The sequence below is a fragment of the Salvelinus fontinalis genome, chromosome 11 (genome assembly GCF_029448725.1).
Source record: "Salvelinus fontinalis isolate EN_2023a chromosome 11, ASM2944872v1, whole genome shotgun sequence".
Classification (NCBI taxonomy): domain Eukaryota; kingdom Metazoa; phylum Chordata; class Actinopteri; order Salmoniformes; family Salmonidae; genus Salvelinus; species Salvelinus fontinalis.
The window spans coordinates 43,450,941-43,472,222 of NC_074675.1; the positions used below are offsets into that span (position 1 = coordinate 43,450,941).

Here is a 21,282-nt window from a genome sequence, read left to right on the forward strand (position 1 = left end):
ATTTGGGTGAATGAGAAGTGGGGGGGGGGCTTGGGCAAGTTGCTGTGGGGGGTGCAGAACTGTTGGCCGGGGTAGGGGTAGCCAGGTGGAAAGCATGGCCAACCGCGGAAAAAAAATTGTTTATTGAAATTCTCGATTATCGTAGATTTATCGGTGGTGACAGTGTTCCCTAGCCTCAGTGTAGTCGGCAGCTGGGAGGAGGTGCTCTTATTCTCCATGGACTTTAGTGTCCCAGAACTTTTTGGAGTTTGTGCTACAGGATGCAAATTTCTGTTTGAAAAAGCTAGCCTTTGCTTGCCTAACTGCCTGTGTATATTGGCTCCTAACTTCCCTGAAAGTTGCATATCGCGGGGGATATTCGATGCTAATGCAGTACGCCACAGGATGTTTTTGTGCTGGTCAAGGGCAGTCAAGTCTGGAGTGAACCAAGGGCTATATCTGTTCTTAGTTCTACATTTTTTGAATGGGGCATGCTTATTTATGTGGCTTTATGTAGTTTATTTAGGGATGGACTATTTGCGTTGCTCACTGGTGGCTACTAGCCATGTTGCCCCCCCCCCCCCCAAAGTGTATCAGATAATTCTACTGCAAGGCCTGTACCCATAGAATGGCATTCTAATTCAATTTCTATCTAAGGTACCCATAGCTTAGGGGAGACGGGGAACAAGGGCTGCGTTTACACAGGCAGGCCTATTGATATTTTGCCACTAATTGGTCTTTTGACCAATCACATCAGATCTTTTTCAGAGTGAAATGAGTGAAAACAAATATCAGAATTGGACTGCCTGTGTAGAGACGCAGTAACACGGTGCACAAAGTAACAACTAAATAACTAATAGAAATAACTTAAAGCTGTTAAGCCTAGGAAGATTGTTTTTATTGTTTTTTGTTACTTATTTTTTTATTTAACCTTTATTTAACCAGGTAGGCCAGTTGACAACAAGTTCTCCTTGAACCCTTTTTCTTCCTAATTTTGTGATATCCATTTGGTAGTTAGTCTTGTCCCATCGCCGCAACTCCCCTACAGACTCGGGAGAGGCGACGGTCCAGAGCCATGCGTCCCCCTGAAACACGACCCTGCCAAGCCGCACTGCTTCTTGACACAGTGCTCGCTTAACCCGGAAACCAGCTGCACCAATGTGTCGGAGGAAACACTGTCCGGTTGGCGATATTGGTGGTTACTGTCTTGTCCCATTGCTGTAACTTCCATGCAGACTTTATACAGTAGCGATTGAAAAGAAAATAGACCCTATGTGGACACAAACGTTGGATACAAAACATTGTGTAGCGACATTGAACCATGATTGAATAGTGATCTGAACCTGAATACATAAAGTGTCTCGGACTCTAGTATTGCCTTTTAGATCATGAATATGATTATATGGACAGGGGGGACCTGTATGAATACGAGCCCTGATCATCTTGAATGATGAACAAAATGTAACAGGTTTAAAGTTCGGAACAGTTCATGCATATATTATGATGACGTTTTGGACTACGGCAAGGGATTTTCGGCTGTTCGGGCACACATTTTTTTCTCTCGAGGCAAGCTGAAGTCAGTAGCTAAAGTCGACGCCCCCCCGGCGATTGGTTAACGGTAGGGATTCTTCAATGAAATGCCTGTTGTTCAATGAGAGATGACTCGTCCTCATGCACATTTTTTTATTTGACAAATACTGCACCAAACATCCTAGTCAGATGCAAAATTGCGCGATTAAGATCTCCTCTGCAAAAATGTCAAAATGAATGACAGATTTCTTGAGTCATCTTCCTTTAATTCTGACAATGTATGAGGAGGTGTATACTGGCTGGACAAACAGTACTATTGCCTCTAATTCTTCAAGCAAAGGTCTGTGTGTACTTGTCTACTACCAAAGAGGATCCGCCCTGGTTCCGGCAGTCACACTAGGCCAAACAAATAAGATTAGATTTTTGGATTGCCGAGATTAAAGGATATCCAATGTTGCTCATCAAACAAGGGTGATTCTCTTGCCTTCATTCTCGACTCACTTCAACAAGAGCTTGTCTATAGGGCTGTCTTTCGCCCTGTTATCATGACGTGTTGCTGAGGACAACAAAGCAGCCAAAGCCTTTCATTCTCTCTCCATTTCTCTCTTTGCTCTCCTCCTTGTTTGATCTGACGTGTGTTCGCCACGCATCAGCTGTAACCTTTAGAATTTTGGTTGAGTGGCTCGATGTTGTGCGTTTTCATTTGCACAAATTGTCAGAGATTCACTTCTGACTAGAGTAATGGAAAGATGAAATTGACACTGATTGTTCTTTCCTCCCTCATGTTAATAGCATGTTCACTGTAAAAGGCTTTTTATACAGCATTCAGATTTTAGCATGGTCACTTGGTTTGGAGTAAGAGGAATAAGATTTATGAACAGTCAAAATCATGTTTTTCATGAAATTGGATGATATTTGAAGGAAAACAGATCAAAGTATGATGACTAAAGTTTGAAAAATGTCTGCTTCGACATTGATAAAGTTTTATCATAAGGTTACTGGTCCCATACCCCATGTCAAACACTTGGATTCATTATTAAGGGGACAAGGTGACATCACCTTACCTCAAATTTAATACACCAATAGGAACATGCTATTCTGTTACTAAATTTAAATAAGTACCACCATCATAACCAACATCAGAGAAGATGTTTGCAGAGGGGCGTGGTTTATATAGCTAGATAGCTACTCTGCTGCCAAAATTTGACTGTAGGGTGTTAGAAAATGTAATTCAAAGTTTACCCTATTCACCTATTGCAAAGATACTTATTGTTTCCCCTTTCATCTGTCTGGTGTTTATCTAGTTACTGGCTAGCTAGGTCTTCAGCCAGCATGGAATAAGGGTTCAAAGCTCTGGCGCAGTTGTCAAGTCAACACATATGTCAGTGCTGTTGTGAACCGCATCCCAAGAAACATGCCGAAGAAGCGATGTATAAAAAAATAAATACAAAATGAATATCATAGATGCAATTTCATTGTTGTACGAGTTTCTTTGTGTGTCACCAAATTTGCTTGAGATGACCACTGCAACACTGCTCATTGCATCCAAATTGTCTGACATACTGTGCCTTCGGAAAGTATTCAGACCCCTTGACTTTTTCCTAATTTTGTTACGGTACAGCCTTATTCTAAAATTGATTAAATAAAATAAAAATCCTCAGCAATCTAAACACAATGCCCCATAATGACAGTGAAAACAGGTATATTTATATAAGTATTTAGACCAGGGGTGTCAAACTCATTTCGCATCGTGGGCCACATACGGCCTAGGGAGATGTCAAGTGGGCCGGACCATTAAAATTATACCATACTCTGCTATAAATAACCAAAATATCATTTCTTTCCTTTGTTTTGGTGTAAAGAAGCACAAGAACATTAGGAAAATATTGAAATTTAATGAACTATCCTTTTACAAAACATTTCATGAAACACCTCATATTTCCTTAGACAAATGTGCAATTTACTTTTATCATTCACAAATATGCATTGCAACTGATCCCACTGATTGTACAAAGGCACAAAACTTTAATTGGTACTGAAAAATATAGTAATGCACTTTAAGATTAAATGAGACTTTTAAAGAAAGGAATTTTTAAACCACTTACACATACGCATATAAAATCTAAATGTAATCCCTGCGTACACCTTACAAACTAAGGAGAATGATTTTAAATGTGTAATGAAGAAAGTGTTCGCCTGTCCTGTAAATCTGTAAACTTCATACATGAAACATACATACACATACAATACATACTGAAAATGTATGGAGTTGTATGAACAGTAGAATTCCATCACACAACTTTTGTTTTGAAGCTGCTGACTAACATTAAAGTGCACATTTTTTAAATCACCACAGTAAGGATTCATCTTCACAGAGCTGTATTCTTTCAATGCAAACAGTATCTAAGGCAGCATTTTAAAGGTGTTAGTCTAGTCTGGACTTGTATTTGTTCCTGAAACTTGGCATCTTTTGGCCTGTACAAGTGCATCAACACCAGGTGTCATGTCCTGACTAGCTGTCACTTTCAGAATGTCATTTAAGTGCTTGTTTGTGAGCCTTGAACGCATTTTTGTTTTATTGATATTCATCACTGAGAAAATTTGTTCACAAAGGTAGGTTGTCCCAAACATGCACAAAATTTTAGCAGCCAGGGCTGTTAATTTGGGGTACCCTGGTAGTAGATACTGATAAAATCTGTCCAGACCTACAGAGGCAAATTTGCCCTTCAAATCTGCATCACACTGCAAATCAATTATCTCTAGCTGAATTTCGACCGGCAGATCAGAAGCTTTAACTGTGAAAGGTGAGCGAAAAACTGAAAATTCTGTCTCAAGTTCACCAAATACCTGAAAACGTTTCTCAAACTCCCGCAGTAGTCCTGCAATTTTGTCTTTGTACCGTTTCATGTCCGCATCAGGTCTGGTCACACACACATCTCTCAGACAGGGGAAATGAGCAGGGTTGCCATTTGCCAGTTGCATCTCCCACAAAGTCAGCTTCAACTTAAATGCATGTATGTTGTCAGAAAACTGTGTGACAACTTTTTTGCGGCCTTGCAACATTTTGTTCAGATTGTTCAAGTGTTCAGTAATATCAACCAAGAATGCAAGGTCCCGTAGCCATTCCTGAGATTGTAATTCCAACACCGGTTTTCCTTTTTTCTCCATGAACTGTCTGATTTCCTCTCGTAGATCAAAGAAATGCCTCAGCACAGCGCCTCGGCTTAACCATCTCACTTCAGTGTGGTATGGCAGGCTGTGGGTAATGTTGCTGTCGCTGAGAAGTTTGTCAAACTGACGATGGTTCAGACCTCTGGACCGGATGAAATTTACAGTGCGAACAACCACCTCCATGACGTGGTCCATTTTCAGCGACTTGCAACACAATGCCTCCTGGTGCAAAATACAGTGAAATGTCCAGAAACGATCTCCTCCATTAAGGGCTTGTACTTTGTCTTTGAACTTTGTCGCGACACCTGCTTTCTTTCCGACCATGGATGGCGCGCCGTCTGTAGCCAGGCTGACAGCGCGGGACCAGTCCACTCCAACTCTGTCCAATGCAGCAACGACAGAGCCGAAAATGTCCTCGGCTGTTGTGGTGTCCATCATTGGCACCAACTCAAGAAACTCTTCAGTAACAGTCAATGTCTCATCAACTCCTCGAATAAATATGGCCAGTTGGGCCACGTCTGTGATGTCAGTGCTCTCGTCAATTGCCACGGAAAATGCAATAAATGACTTGACTCTCTGTTTCAATTGACTGTCTAAATCTGCCGATAGTTCCGAAATCCTCTCTGCTATAGTATTCCTCGTCAGGCTAATATTGGCAAAAGCTTGTCGCTTCTCGGGACATACAAGTTCAGCCGCCTTCATCATGCATCGTTTAACAAAGTCACCGTCGGAATACGGCTTCGATGCTAATGCTATTTCGCTAGCAATTAGGTAGCTGGCTTTTACCACTGCTTCACTGACTTCTCGGCTCTGGATGAAAGTTGACTGCTGTTTCCTCAGACCCGCCAGCAATTCGTTAATCTTATCTCTTCTCAGTTGTCCTTGCAAGCCGTCATATTTTTCGCTGTGATGAGTTTCGTAGTGGCGTCGAATATTATATTCCTTCAATACCGAAACTTGTTGCAAACACACCAAGCACGAAGGTTTTCCGTGCATCTCTGTAAATAAATAGGACGTGGTCCATTTTTCTTTGAAAATTCTACACTCCTTATCTACTTTTCTCCGTTTGGATAACGACGTTTTGGCTAATGAGGGTGTAGCGGAGAGGTAGAGACCAAGGTATTAACAACGTCGTAACAAGCAGCAGATGGCGCATTGATACCGTCTGCTGTTTTCAGTCTGTCTCAGTGATGCGGCTTGTCTTCTACTCTGATGGAAAGAGTGCGCCCCTTAGCGGATAATCCATGAATTGCAGCGAATTAAAAATATTAATTCCATGTCTTTTATGCATTTTTTCCACTTTCAAATTATCCTGCGGGCCTGATCGAACCTCCTTGGGGGCCGGTTCCGGCCCGCGGGCCGTATGTTTGACACCCCTGATTTAGACCCTTTGCTATGAGATGAAATTGAGCTCAGGTGCATCCTCTATCCATTGATCCTCCTTGATGTTTCTAAAACTTGCTTTGAGTCCACCTGTGGTAAATTCAATTGATTGGACATGATTTGGAAAGGCACACACCCACAGTTGACCGTGCATGTCAGAGCAAAAACCAAGCCATGCGGTCGAAGGAATGGTCTGTAGAGCTCTGAGGCGGGATTGTGTAGAGGCACAGAAGAGTCCCAAAAAATGTCTGCTGCATTGATGGTCCCAATGAACACAGTGGCCCCCATCATTCTTAAATGGAAAAAGTTTGGAACCACCAAGGCTCTTCCTAGAGCTGGCCGCCGGCCAAACTAAGCAGTCGGGGGAGAAGGGCCTTGGTCAGGGAGGTGACCAAGAACCCGATTGGTCATTCTGACAGAGCTCTAGAGTTCATCTGTGAAGATGGGAGAACCTTCCAGAAGGACAACCATCTCTGCAGCACTCCACCAATCAGGCCTTTATGGTAGAGTGGTCAGGTGGAAGCCATTAAAAGGCACATGACAGCCAGCTCAGAGTTGGCCAAAAGGAAACTAAAGACTCTCAGACCATGAGAAACAAGATTCTCTGGTCTTGATGAAACCAAGATGGAACTCTTTGGCCTGAATGCCAAGCATCACGTCTGGAGGAAACCTGGCACCATCCCTACGGTGAAGCATGGTGGTGGCAGCATCATGCTGTGGGGATGCTTTTTAGCGGCAGGGACTGGGAGACTACTCGGTATCAAGGGAAAGATGAACGGAGCAAAGTACAGAGAGATCCTTGATGAAAAGTGCTCAGGACCTCAGACTGGGGCAACAGTTCACCTTCCAACAGGACAACGACCCTAAGCACAGTCAAGACCAGTCTCTGAATGTCCTTGACTGGCCTAGCCAGAGCCCGGACTTGAACCCGATTTGATCATCTCTGGAGAGACCTGAAAATAGCTGTGCAGCAACACTCCCCATCCAACCTGACCGAGCTTGAGAGGATCTGCAGAGAAGAATGTGAGAAACTACCCAAATACAGGTGTTCCAAGCTTGTAGCATCATACCCCAAAATACTCGATGCTGTAATCGCTGCCAATGGTGCTTCAACAAAGTACTGTGTAAAGGGTCTGAATACTTATGTAAATGTATATTTCATTTTTGTCATTATGGGGTATTGTGTGTAGATTGAGAGGGGGGGGGGGGGGGATTGAATAAGGCTGTAACGTAACAAAATGTGGAAGAAGTCAAGATGTCTGAATAGTTTCTGAAGGCACTGTAAGCGTTTCAAAGAGCTGTCAGTCAAGGTGAACTCATGAATATAAATCCCCCGCCCACTCAGCCTGTCTTTTCAAACGTCCCGGTAGTTAGCCATGACAGGAAAAGTACTTTTCATAATGACTGTCCAGGACCATTTAATGTGGCCAATAGGTCATGTGTATCATGCAAATTTCAAATAAAAATGCATACTGTGATTTGTATTTAATTTGTCAAATGAAATATAAAATTGTCTTAATTGGGATTTTTCCCTAAGGGTTATTAGTGTCATGTTTCCCCTATAATTTCTCCTATACAGAACTTTAACAATTACTAGTCAGGACAAATATATGTTACCTTTCCTATTTAGGTAATTATTTAGAATTCCAGTGTGGCCTTATAGCATGTTACACACAGCCTAAACCTTGTTTCTGTGGGAAGGAAAAATATTAACACAACATGCAAAAACTTCAAAGATTTTACTGAGTTACAGTTCATAAAAGGATATTAGGCCCTAATTTATGGATTTCACATGACTGGGAATATACAGCTGAAGTCGGAAGTTTACATACACCTTAGCCAAATACATTTAAACACAGTTTTTCACAATTCCTGACATTTAATCCTAGTAAAAATGTCCTGTCTTAGGTCAGTAAGGATCACCACCTAATTTTAAGAATGTGAAATGTCAGAATAATAGTAGAGAATGATTTCTTTCTTTCATCACATTCCCAGTGGGTCAGAAGTTTACATACACTCAATTAGTATTTGGTAGCATTGCCTTTAAATTGTTTAACTTGGGTCAAACATTTTGGGTAGCCTTCCACAAGCTTCCCACAATAAGTTGGGTGAATTTTGGCCCACACGCTGTCATACACGTCGATCCAGAGTATCCCAAACATGAGGTGATGGTGGTGGATGAATGGCACGACAATAGTCCTCAGGATCTCTTCACAGTATCTCTGTGCATTCAAATTGCCATCAATTTAAAACTTAAATTGTGTTTGTTGTCCGTAGCTTATGCCTGCCCATACCATAACCCCACCGCCACCATGGGGAACTCTGTTCACAACGATGACATCAACAAATTGCTCACCCACACAACGCCATACACATGGTCTGCAGGTGTGAGGCCGGTTGGACGTACTGCCAAATTCTCTAAAATTACGCTGGAGGTGGCTTATGGTAGAGAAAGGAGCATTCAATTCTCTGGCAACCGCTTGGTGGACATTCCTGCAGTCAGCAGGCCAGTTGCACGCTCCCTCAACTTGAGACATCAGTGACATTGTGTTGTGTGACAAAACTGCACATTTTAGAGTGGCCTGTTATTGTCCCCTGCACAAGGTGAGCCTGTGTAATGATCATGCTGTTTCATCATCTTTCGTAATATGCCACACCTGTCAGGTGGATGGATTATCTTGGCAAAGGAGAAATGGTCACTAACAGGGATGTAAACAAATTTGTGCACAACATTTGAGAGAAGCTTTTTGTGCGTATGGAAAAATAATTTATTTTTTATCAGTGTAGTTTGTTAACCAATTCAGTGGGAAAAGGTTATTCGGACACTCCTGACCCGCAAACCAATATTTCATTTCAGAATTTGTTAAAATTAGGTTATGGTAAGGGTGAAGGATTGGTTAGGGTTAGGGTCAGTTTTAGATTTTGGTTAGTCGTTTTGCAGGTCAGCAGTGGCCTTGTCTATCCCAATTCAGTGTCTTAGAAGTAAAGAGGCCTCGATGAAAGAAGAGAGGGGTAAAAAGAGTGATGCAAGCGAAATTAACACCGGGGGGAGAGTGGTTTGTTCTTTAGCTCTGTCTCAATCTCCATGATCTGTCCTCTACTGTAGATTAATTTAAAGATTGCGGAGCACCGTGCATTTGCACGAAACAGGGGAGCTGCACAGCGAGAGATATCACGATAGTCTGAGCAAGCTTTTTCAAAACAAATGGTCTACTATACCACTCAGGGTCCATTGGTATACTGAATATTTGCTTTCTGTGATCTGTCTAATTCTAGGGACATATTTGTTTTTCAGAGAATCGTATTGTATTGTATATATTTTCCTGCCAGCACAGATCTTTCTGCACAGATCCCTCTGTGAACATACTTTGGATGGTGTATCAATACACACAGTCACTACAAAGATACAGGCGCCCATCCTAACTCAGTTGCTGGAGAGGAAGGAAACCGCTCAGGAATTTCAACATGAAGCCAACAGTGATTTTAAAACAGATAGTTTAATGGCTGTGATAACTGTGGATGGATCAACAACATTGTAGTTACTGCACAATACTAACGTACCTGTAAATTACAGTGAAAAAAGGAAGCCTGTGCAGAATAAAAAAATATTCCAAAACATGCATCCTGTTTAAGGCACTAAAGGAATTCTGCTACAAATGTGGCAAAGAAAAAAAACTTTTTGTCCTGAATACATGCAGGTAGCCTAGTGGTTAGAGTTTTGGGCCAGTAACCAAAACGTTGCTGGATCGAATCCCCAAGCTGACAAGGGAAAAAGTTAACCCACTGTTCCCCGGTAGGCCATCATTGTAAATATGAATTTGTTCTTAACTGACTTGCCTATTTAAATAAAGGTTACATTTAAAATGTAAATGTATTTTTGGGGAACATCCAACAACACATCACTGAGTACCACTCTTCATATTTTCAAGCATGGTGGTAGCTGCATCATGTTATGCGTATGCTTGTCATCGGCAATGACTGGGGAGTTTTTAGGATAAAAATAAACAGAATAGAGCTAAGCACAAGAAAAATCCTAGAGGAAAACTTGGTTCAGTTTGCTTTCCAACAGACCCTGGGAGACACTCACTTTTCAGCAGGACAATTATCTAAAACACAAGGCTCAATATACACTGGAGTTGCTTACTAAGACGACAGTGAATGCTCCCGAGTGGCCTAGTTACAGATTTGACTTAAATCGGCTTGAAAATCTGTGGCAAGACTTGAATATGTTTGTCTAGCAATGATCAACAACCAACTTGAGAGCTTAAAGATTTTTTTAAAGAATGTACAGATATTGTACAATCCAGGTGTGCAAAGCTCTTAGACTTTACCTAGAAAGACGCACAGCTGTAATCGCTGCCAAAGGTGATTCTAACATGTATTGACTCAGCGGTGTGTATATTAATCTAATCAAAACATATTACTGTTTGCCATTAATAAAAGTTAGATTTTTTTTTTCTACTTTGACAGAGTATTTTGTGTAGACCATTGACAAAAAAATGACAAATCCATTTCAATCCCACTTTGTAACACAACAAAATGTGGAAAAAGTCAAGAGGTGTGAATACTTTCTGAAGACACTGTAGCCAATCGCAGGCCTAACACAGTGGTTCATACATATATATATGTGTGTGTATATATATATACCATATCACAGAAAAGGCTGGCAAGCGACTGTCAGATGGCATGATTGAATTGTTCCGTCTCACTGTCACCAGAGAGGCTATTACTTCAAATTAGCATACACATTCAAACCAGAACAGATGGATTTGTCACATTCCAGTCGCCATCTTCCTGTGAGATTGGCTGCTCTTGTGCTGCGTGATGGAGATAAGACACCTGTCTGGGCTTGGATCGGGAGGAAAGGCTAGTGGAAAATACCCCCCTCCCAGCCCCGCCCGCCGCCCAACGCCCAAACTGATGAGGCCTCCATCCAGCGCCCCATGGGAGGTCCAGAAAAGCAGTCGTTCCAATATAAAATGGTGATTTGTGTGCCGATTGGCTAGTGGGGAACAAAGCCATTCCATCAGTATGTTTGTCTCAGAGTTTGTGATTTTGGGAAGTTATGTTTGAAGACAGCTCTTGAAGGGTACCTGTCCTCTGTCACATTCAAAAGGGGGCACCTCAGCAAAGGCTGAGAATGACTGTGTCAGCAGGTGAGGGTTGGGTGAACAGTGATGCCCAGGCAATCTCCTTCCTCTACATAATAATGCATCCGTGGCTTCTTATCACCCAGGACTCAAGGTTAAGCCTCTAAAAAATGCATTTGCTGAAATTATACAACTCCTTTTCTATTGAAACATGAGATTACTGAACTTCGATCATGCATAAATGACCAGGCATAAATTTGTGATTTTTAAAGAATTGTGAAAATATCAGCTAGTACGTGGACGGGCCGTGTTGTCATGCAATTACAATTCAGATACAATCATAGAAAACATCTGTGTTTACCTAAAACATATTTCACCATTGGAATGAACTGTACACACCATTGTCTTCCGATTTGATGGTGTCATGCTAACGCAACAAACGTCTGACTGACGTAAGACAATGCTGTACACACTAGAAAAAGGAGATACGGTGGATGGGTCTAAAAAGGAAATTGGTTAAATATATGTTTTGCTTTTCACTGTGATTCATTAGCCACTCACTAATAAAATTATTTTTAGATTTTTCTTTTGTAATTATGTATGACAGAATGGATCAATTGGAAATATTGAGAATGAAAAATGCTGTTAGCTACCCCAGGATCAATACCATATAATTTCCAGATCAGCTTAAACTAATGGGTTTTCTATTGGCTTCAGTTAGGGGTGCTAATCTCCCTGGCACCATTTTCATGGTTACATTTACATTCCTTTGCAAAAAGCAGTCTATTTAAAAACTGAACCGCTTGCCTCCCAACAGTCTGAAAATATAAAAATAAACATGCTAATCTCCTGCCTTGCATATTGCGCAAGCCATAGCAACTCCCTCAGTCGTATATAGGAAGCCATATTCCTCTCCTCTCGCTAATGAAGACAGCTCAGAGAACACTTCAATTGCGCCTCCCCACTTAGTTGACTTCGCTTTGAAATGTCAAATCGGGGCAAATGCTAAGGGCCGCTTATGAAGTTCCCATGTCTTTCTCAGTCATGCCTCATCGTACAAGACTCATCCCTTCTCGGGCACACACGGCCGAGATATATATTATGCCATAGGTGTCCTCATAATAATCGTCCTCATCTACGATTAATGGATCAACACAGAACTGAAACAAAAAGACCCCCTGGGTGCCCTGGAAAACTGTGTTCTCGTACAGTCCGCTGCATAAACATCAACTGTGACTCTGCAAACGCTTATGTTTTGGCCCAGCAACACAAGACACAAAGGCAGATTTTTTTTCTTTAACAAATGGACAAAGTAACTGAAATGGCAGAGGTGAGCCGGTGGAAACTAGACCACCTACGCAGACCAACTGAGAATATGCAATGAGGGACAGGAAGATAAATGTCACAAGCGGAATGTCCCGCAACGGCCAGAGTGCATAAAGCACCATTTTCAGAAATAAGCACTTAATTTCAAAGACCATATCCACAACCATTGACATTTTTCTTAAAGCATAATCCACCATGGTGGGACAAAAAATGCTAAAGTTCATATAAATGTAAGGAGGCTTTAACTCTGAAAAATACTGAGATTTTATTGAAGTCAACGAGCTCAGACAGAGCCAGTCGAAGCTGCCTTGAACACACGCTGTGAAACGCCCCTAACCCAAAGCAACCATGAGGGAGCCTTCAGGGGTGAAAGGACCCAAGATGCTCTCCCAGTTGGGCTAGCCTTATTTGGGACCTGGGCTGACCTCAGCCTGTGAGACAGCCCCGGCTTCATGGCTGTCTTCTCTGAGGAGTCCTCTTGACGCCCAATTCCTTGTGGCTTTATGCTCTGCCTCACACTGCAGCGTGCTTTATTTGGGCTCCTGACCCATAGGATGACAGGGGAGCTTTCGAAGAAACTTCTCCAGGGCTCATCCAACTTCTTTGCATAGGGAAGTAAAGAAATGTTTGGTTCATTTCTGTTCAAAGTTTGATCATAAGAACTAGTTGTCCAATCCTGATGACGAATCCTGAAGAATGTTTAGGGAATGTTTATGGGTCCTGTTTAATGATTATGCAGCCTCATCAGTGGCTTGCCAAAAATGTGAAAAATGTTATGCATCCTATGAGCCTACCACTCCAAGAGAGATAAAAATACATTTTCATATCGATTTTGCTTTCAAACATTTTTAATTAACCCGTCTCTGATTACTTTCAAACTAACAACGATATCTGGAATTATCTGAAAAAATCTCAATGATTCAGGAAGATGTTATTCTTGTTGTTATTCACTAGGGATAATGTCTTAGCCAGATAATTAAATTAAAACAAAAATGTGTAATTTTGGTATATAATTCTGGATGTTTTGTTTGTACAAATCCAAGAATATGCATGTTCTTGGTACCATTTGAAAGGAAAAACTTTGAAGTTTGTGGAACTGTGAAAGGAATGTAGGAGAATATAACAAAAAAGATCTGGTAAAAAGATAATACATCTTTGAAATGCAAGAAAAAGGCCATAATGTATTATTCCAGCCCAGGTGCAATATACATTTCGGCCACTAGCTGGCAGCAATGTATGTGGAAAGTTTTAGACTGATCCAATGAACTATTGCATTTCTGTTCAAAGTTTTGTATCAAGACTTCCCAAACATGCCTAATTTGTTAATTAATTACTTTTTATGTTCAAAATTGTGCACTCTCCTCAAACAATAGCTTGGTATTATTTCACTGTAATAGCTACTGTAAATTGGACAGTGCAGTTAGATTGACAAGAATTTAAGCTTTCTGCCAAAATCAGATACAGTTTAAGTCGGAAGTTTACATACACCTTAGCCAAATACATTTAAACACAGTTTTTCACAATTCCAGGCATTTAATCCTAGAAAAAATTCCCTGTCTTAGGTCAGTTAGGATCACCACTATTTCAAGAATGTGAAATGTCAGAATAATAGTAGAGAATAATTTCTTTCTTTCATCACATTCCCAGTGGGTCAGAAGTTTACATACACTCAATTAGTATTTGGTAGCATTGCCTTTAAATTGTTTAACTTGGGTCAAACATTTTGGGTAGCCTTCCACAAGCTTCGCACAATAAATTGGGTGAGTTTTGGCCCATTCCTCCTAACAGAGCTGCTGTAACTGAGTCAGGTTTGTAGGCCTCCTTGCTCGCACACACTTTTTCAGTTCTGCCCACACATTTTCTATAGGATTGAGGTCAGGGCTTTGTGATGGCCACTCCAATACCTTAACTTTGTTGTCCTTAAGGCATTTTGCCACAACTTTGAAAGTATGCTTGGGGTCATTGTCCATTTTGGAAGACCCATTTTCAACCAAGCTTTAACTTCCTGATGTCTTGAGATGTTGCTTCAATATATCAACATAATTTTCTTTCCTCATGATGCCATCTATTTTGTGAAGTGCACCAGTCCCTCCTGCAGCAAAGCACCCCACAACATGATGATGCCACCCCCGTGCTTCACGGTTGGGATGGTGTTCTTCGGCTTGCAAGCGTCCCCCTTTTTCCTCCAAACATAACAATGGTCATTATGGCCAAACAGTTCTATTTTTGTTTCATCAGACCAGAGGACATTTCTCCAAAAAGTACGATATTTGTCCCCATATGCAGTTGCAAATCATGATGGCTGCGTGGTCCCATGGTGTTTATACTTGCGTACTATTGTTTTTACAAATTAACGTGGTACCTTCAGGTGTTTAGAAATTGCTCCCAAGGATGAACCAGACTTGTGGAGGTCTACAATTTTTTCTTCTGAGGTCTTGGCTATTTCTTTTGATTTTCCCATGATGTTAAGCAAAGAGGCACTAAGTTTGAAGGTAGGCCTTGAAATACATCCACAGGTACACCTCCAATTGACTCAAATGATGTAAATTATCCTATCAGAAGCTTCTAAAGCCATGACATCATTTTCTGGAATTGTCCAAGCTGTTCAAAGGCACAGTCAACTTAGTGTATGTAAACGTCTGACCCACTGGAATTGTGATACAGTGAATAAGTGAAATCTGTCTAAACAATTGTTGGAAAAATGACTTGTGTTATGCACAAAGTAGATGTCCTAACCCGACTTGCCAAAACTCTAGTTTGTTAACAAGACATTTGTGGAGTGGTTGAAAAACGAGTTTTAATGACTCCAACCTAAGTGTATGTAAACTTCCGACTAAAACTGTATGTCTATGTCCTGGGAAATTCCCGTGGAAGGGACACTGATCCCGAAGAAGTATTTGGCAACAAGAATAAAGAAATCACAATTTCAATGGTCTTGTTATTGCAATAGTAACATCCTTCATGTCGAAAAAAACATGTGTAGTGTTCAACATGGTAAATAAATATTCTGCAAGGTTTTCCCAAAATTCTAACACAAATTTACATTCAAAGAACAAGTGAAAACGCATATCATCAATAGCCATACATTTGGACAACATAAGATATCACTGTAATTCTGTGTAGAATTTTAAAGTGCACTTCCTTAAATGTGTTTGATATACAATATTTGTAAGGCCTTAACCAAGCTTTTTTCCAGACATGTTCCCGAATATGTTTCCTCTAGGCGTAAGTTGGTTCGGTGAATGGAGAATTTGTTTTATATATTACAACAAGATTTCTCAAGTAAGCCCACGCCTTCCAAACTGAGTTCTGGATAAGCTCTGTGATCATCACCAAAGCTAAGATGAGTTTTCATTAGTGTAGTTAGACCACTGGGAATGGCTTTGATCACAGAAATAAACTCTGAAAGGTATTGAAAACTCATTCAATGTTATAAATTGTTCATATGTATGAATATCACCCCTGTTGTCAAAAACCTCAAGAACAAAGTCAAAATTCCTCTCAAGATAGTTGGGGTAGAACAATGACTTATTCCTTAGAGTTATGTCTGAATTATTCCACAAAAGAGCTTTCATTTTCCAGGCCATTAAAGCTTGTTGGTGAAACCTAGCCAATTAGCAGGTAATCTTTCAGGAATATAATTACATTACAGTAAAAATCTATGACCTCCCAATTTACTAAACACATTAATTTGGAATGAAATATCATATAGATCAAACATCTTTTCAACCAGTTGATCTTGAAAGTGTTATTTCTGTCAACAAAATCCAACACTTCCAGACCGCCTTCAGCTCTTTTAATTAGAGAGAACTGACTTATTTTTCCAGATGAAGTCAAGAGTCTTGTTGATCTCTTTACAAGTAGAAGGATTTACAAATAAAGATAATGAGGGGTACACAAAGTGAGACAGTCCCTCTGCCTTGGACAGAAGTACTCTCCCAAGTATAGAAAGATCCCGTTGTAGCCAATTATTATTACATATATTTTTATATTTTTTTCTTAATTTTAGGAGAGAAATTCATATGTTGTCTAAGTGGTTTTTTGACAGAAGTATTCCTAAATATTTAACAGTCCTTTATAGGAATATTTTCTATTTCATCAGACCCAAAAAAAAGAAACAACCTCTCACTGTCAACTGCGTTTATTTTCAGCAAACTTAACATGTGTAAATATCTGTATGAACATAAGATTCAACAACTGAGATATAAACTGAACAAGTTCCAGAGAATGTGACTAACAGAAATTGAATAATGTGTCCCTGAACAAAGGGGGGGTCAAAATCAAAAGTCGGTATCTGGTGTGGCCACCAGCTGCATTAAGTACTGCAGTGCATCTCCTCCTCATGGACTGCACTAGATTTGCCAGTTCTTGCTGTGAGACGTTACTCCACTCTCCCACCAATGCACCGGCAAATTCCCGGACATTTCTGGGGGAAATTGCCCTGGCCCTAACCCTCCGCCTCCGATCCAACAGGTCCCAGATGTGCTCAATTGGATTGAGATCCGGGCTCTTCGCTGGCCATGGCAGAACTTGGACATTCCTGTCTTGCAGGAAATCTTGCACAGAACGATCAGTATGGCTGGTGGGATTGTCACGCTGGAGGGTCATGTCAGGATGAGCCTGCAGGAGGATGTCTTCCCTGTAACACAGCGTTAAGATTGCCTGCAAACAAGCTCAGTCCGATGATGCTGTGACACACCGCCCCAGACCATGACAGACCCTCCACCTCCAAATCGATCCCACTCCAACTCTCATTCCTTCGACGATAAACGCGAATCCAACCATCACCCCTGGTTAGACGAAACCGCGTCAGTGAAGACGTTGCCAGTGATGTCTGGTGAGGACCTGCCTTACAACAGGCCTACAAGCCCTCAGTCCAGCCTCTCTCAGCCGATTGCGGACAGTCTGAGCACTGATTGAGGGATTGTGCGTTCCTGGTGTAACTCGGGCAGTTGTTGCCATCCTGTACCTACCCCGCAGGTGTAATATTCTGATGTACCTATCCTGTGCAGGTGTTGTTACACGTGGTCTGCCACTGCGAGGATGATCAGCTGTCTGTCCTGTCTCCCTGTAGCACTGTCTTAGCCGTCTCACAGTACGGACATTGAAATGTATTGCCCTGGCCACATCCGCAGTCCTCATGCCTTCTTGCAGCATGCCTAAGGCACGTTCGTGCAGATGAGCAGGGACCCTGGGCATCTTTATTTTGGTGTTTTTCAGAGTCAGTAGAAAGGCCTCTTTAGTGTTCTAAGTTTTCATAACTGTGACCTTAATTGCCTACCTTCTGTAAGCTGTTAGTGTCTTAAGGACAGTTCCACAGGTGCATGTTCATTAATTGTTTATGGTTCACTGAACAAGCATGGGAAACCAGTGTTTAAACCCTTTACAATGAACATCTGTGTAGTTATTTGGATTTTCAAATTATCTTTGAAAGACATGGTCCTGAAAAAGGGACGTTTCTTTTTTTTCCTGAGTTTATAAACATACGATCTCACATATAGAAGCATTCAGTTTTAATCCTGATGCAATAGAGAATGCAGTGATATCATTAAGGGCATGGGCGACCTGGTCTTTGTCTATTAAAAAAGAGCAGCATCATCCGGCGGTTAGGAAATTGATTTCTTTGTTAAAAATGGTTATACCATGCAGATTTGCATTATTCAGAATATCTAGAGATAGAAGTTCCACAACCAAAATGAATAAAAATGGCGAAATTAGGCATCCCTGTCGTACACTTCTGTTGATAGTGAATCTTTTGGATGTATTAAGGTTTAGTAACACAGAACTATTTATATCTTTGTAAAACATGCGAATGACTTTGATCAACTTTTTGGTTTCGGTGAAGTGTAGGTGACCTAAAGAGAAAATCATGTTCAATTGTATCAGGCTTTACAGAAGTCCAAAAATAAGACGACCACATCTGAATCAGTTGCATCTGAATAATCTAGAAGGTCCAAGACTAAACAAATGTTTGTGGTTATGTGATGGCCCTTCATAAATCCTGTTTGAGTCTCATTTATAATGGTATCTATTCCATTCTTTAATCTTTTGGCATAAACAAGAGCAGTCGATTTGTAGTCAGTATTTAATCAAGTAATTGGTCTCCAATTGTCAGAGAAGGGTCTTTATTGGGCTTTGGAATCACTGCAATAATAAGGCCCTGTTCATAGTGGAGACCATTTCCCCATTTTCTTTTTTTTTAAAGCAATCTTGAAACATCTTAAAAATAGGGTCTTCTAGTAACTCCAAAAACTGCCGAAAGAATTCAACTGACTGGTCATCTAGGCCAGGAGATTTCCCATTTTTTCATTGAATTCAGAGCCTCTAATTTCTTCAATTGACACAGGTGAATCGCAAACTGAGTGGAAATCATCAATTACAGGGACATAATTCTGAATGTGGCAAATGTAGCTTTCACAACCATCTTCCTGAAATTGTGAGTTGTAAAGGTTTTCAGAAAAGGAATTGAAAAATTTGGTTTGTAATGGAATCTTTGCATAACGCATCCTTCATTTTGAGTGCAGTTAGACTTTCTTTTGTAGTTTCTCTTTTCATGTGCAAAAAAGTAACTAGTGTTTCTTCCCTCTTCAATCCATTTTGTTCTTGATCTGACAAAGGCACCCTTTGCCAGATCCGTGTAAAGCTGTTCTAATTCTAGTTGTAAAGATTTAAATACAGACTCTTCTTCTTCAGATAGATTATCTTTCTTTAGAAAACTGTCAAGTATGCTCATCAACTCGTTTTCTCTAAGTTTCTTTAAGTGCATCAGCTCTTTAGCACATTTAATGGCTACAACTCTGACTTTATATTTGAGAAATGTCCAAGTATTTTCTTGCAACAATATCTTTGGCTAAATATTTGATGTTTCAATAAGAATAGGATCTTTAAGAAGTGTGTTGTTTAATTTCCAATATCCTCAAGTACCTTTTTTTTTTAGTAGCTTGTAAATTCAGGGAAATCAAGTGATGATCAGAAAAGGGAGCCAACTGGTGATCTATAACTGAATCCGTTCGTCCCCTAAACTCTCGCTGCGCGACTTACGTCATACATTTTGGTCACCAGGCGTGTCCGTATAGCCTCTCCCTTGCGGAAACAAGCAATATGTTGTAGCAAACAAGTCTTTGGTTGCCTAGGCAACACCTCCCACAATGCAGCAGTAGCATACATTGACATAGAATGGCGTGGACGCTCTAACCCTGACAATTTGACTGGTAAACTCATGGGTACACTCGCAATGACTGCCTGTTATTGTGACGCAATCATTTCCATGGTAATGTAGAAGGTTCATTTCAAATATGCTAACTGCTGCCGCTCATGCAATGGAGGGTGCGTCTGTAAATTCGCTCTGGCTATCTACTCCGATTTCAGAGCACTCTCGCCTGAGTGTGCCAGAGTGCAGAATAACTGATGAATGAATTTAGGAACGCTCAACACCGGTTGAATATGGCCAGTGTCAGTAAACATCGACATCTCTGCTAGGGCGAGTAAAATGGTCAGAGTCAGCTGTTCTCTAATTTGTGTCTGGAAGTAGCTAGCCAACATTAGCCAGTTAGCTTGGGTGCTTGACTACCTCTGTGAGGTCAGAACGCTCGGATCAACCTTACTCCTCGGCCAGAGAGTCCAGTGTGCGCTATGAATTTACGAACGGGCAATCTGACAAAGCTCTGAATTTATTAAGAACTTCCAGAGCGCACTCTCTGGCACTCCAGTTTAAATTTACGAACACACCTGGAATGTATTTTTTGTAATGTCATTTGAGCTGAATCATACGATCACAGCTGATATTGATGGGTACACTTCCTGTTTTACTTCCTGCTTTGCTGCTATTAAAATACATTTAATATTTCAACCTTCTGAGCCCACCCAATACCAAAGTTTGGTAGCTGTCTGGACAAGCAAGACGGAGGGTTCTAAACCGTCAAAGCTGAGATGTATTTTTTTTTTCCATTAATTGAAGTCAAAGTTTGTTCAATGAATTAGCATAGACATTCTGTACCTAAGTACATTTTGGTAAGAGTTGACACTTTCTAAAGAGGAAAGTCAACATCTACTTAAATGGTTATGCTTTAACATGGTCAATGACGGTAATGGTGTTGACCGCTCACTCCCAACCCGGATCAACCGCAATGCCAACCACCTGTTAATCACAATGACCACAGGTGGTAAAATGTTTTTTTTTTTTAAATCAACAAATAAGAAAATGCAAGGCTCAGATGAAGAGTTCAGAGTTCCTTAGTGCTGGTGGTGATGGTATTGTTCTCATGCACACTAGTGTTAGTACAGAGTATTCCTTGGTTGAGAGTTTAGCGACGATGCGCTCCAACTGTCTCTTGGCTTCACAGTTGGGGAAGTTATCCATCTCTTAGTACTGCGGGGCGATTTTCACCAGCCTGGGAAAGGAGACAAGTAAACATATTAGTCATGACGTGTGTGTGTGTGTGTGTGAGAGAGAGAGAGAGAGAAGGCTTTCTCTCCCGCGTTCGCACACAGAGATTGCCGCAGACACTTCATCCGACACATGAATGCGCAAGCACACACAGACAGATGAACAAACACCCACGTAATCCAACAATGTGCACACTGTCTCACAAACACACACACACACACACAAGGAGCAGGCTGACTGCTTGTTCACACACGTGAACACACACATTCTCACAGGTCTAGAGGAATATCAGAGCAGGCGGGTTGACTGCAGCCAAGCACATAGACACACACCTAGCAGAATCTAGGAGAGGACTGACTATAGGCCTGCAGTCAACTCACTAGACAAGATGGATATAGGGCTAGGCAGCCAGTAAGC

The 21,282-nt window shown here is 41.1% G+C and overlaps 1 pseudogene; it reads right to left on the minus strand.

Moving 5' to 3' along the window:
• Positions 1-16,604: 16,604 nt before the first annotated feature.
• LOC129864730 (ATP-dependent RNA helicase DHX15-like) overlaps positions 16,605-21,282 on the minus strand; it is a 39,948-nt pseudogene continuing 35,270 nt past the window's right edge.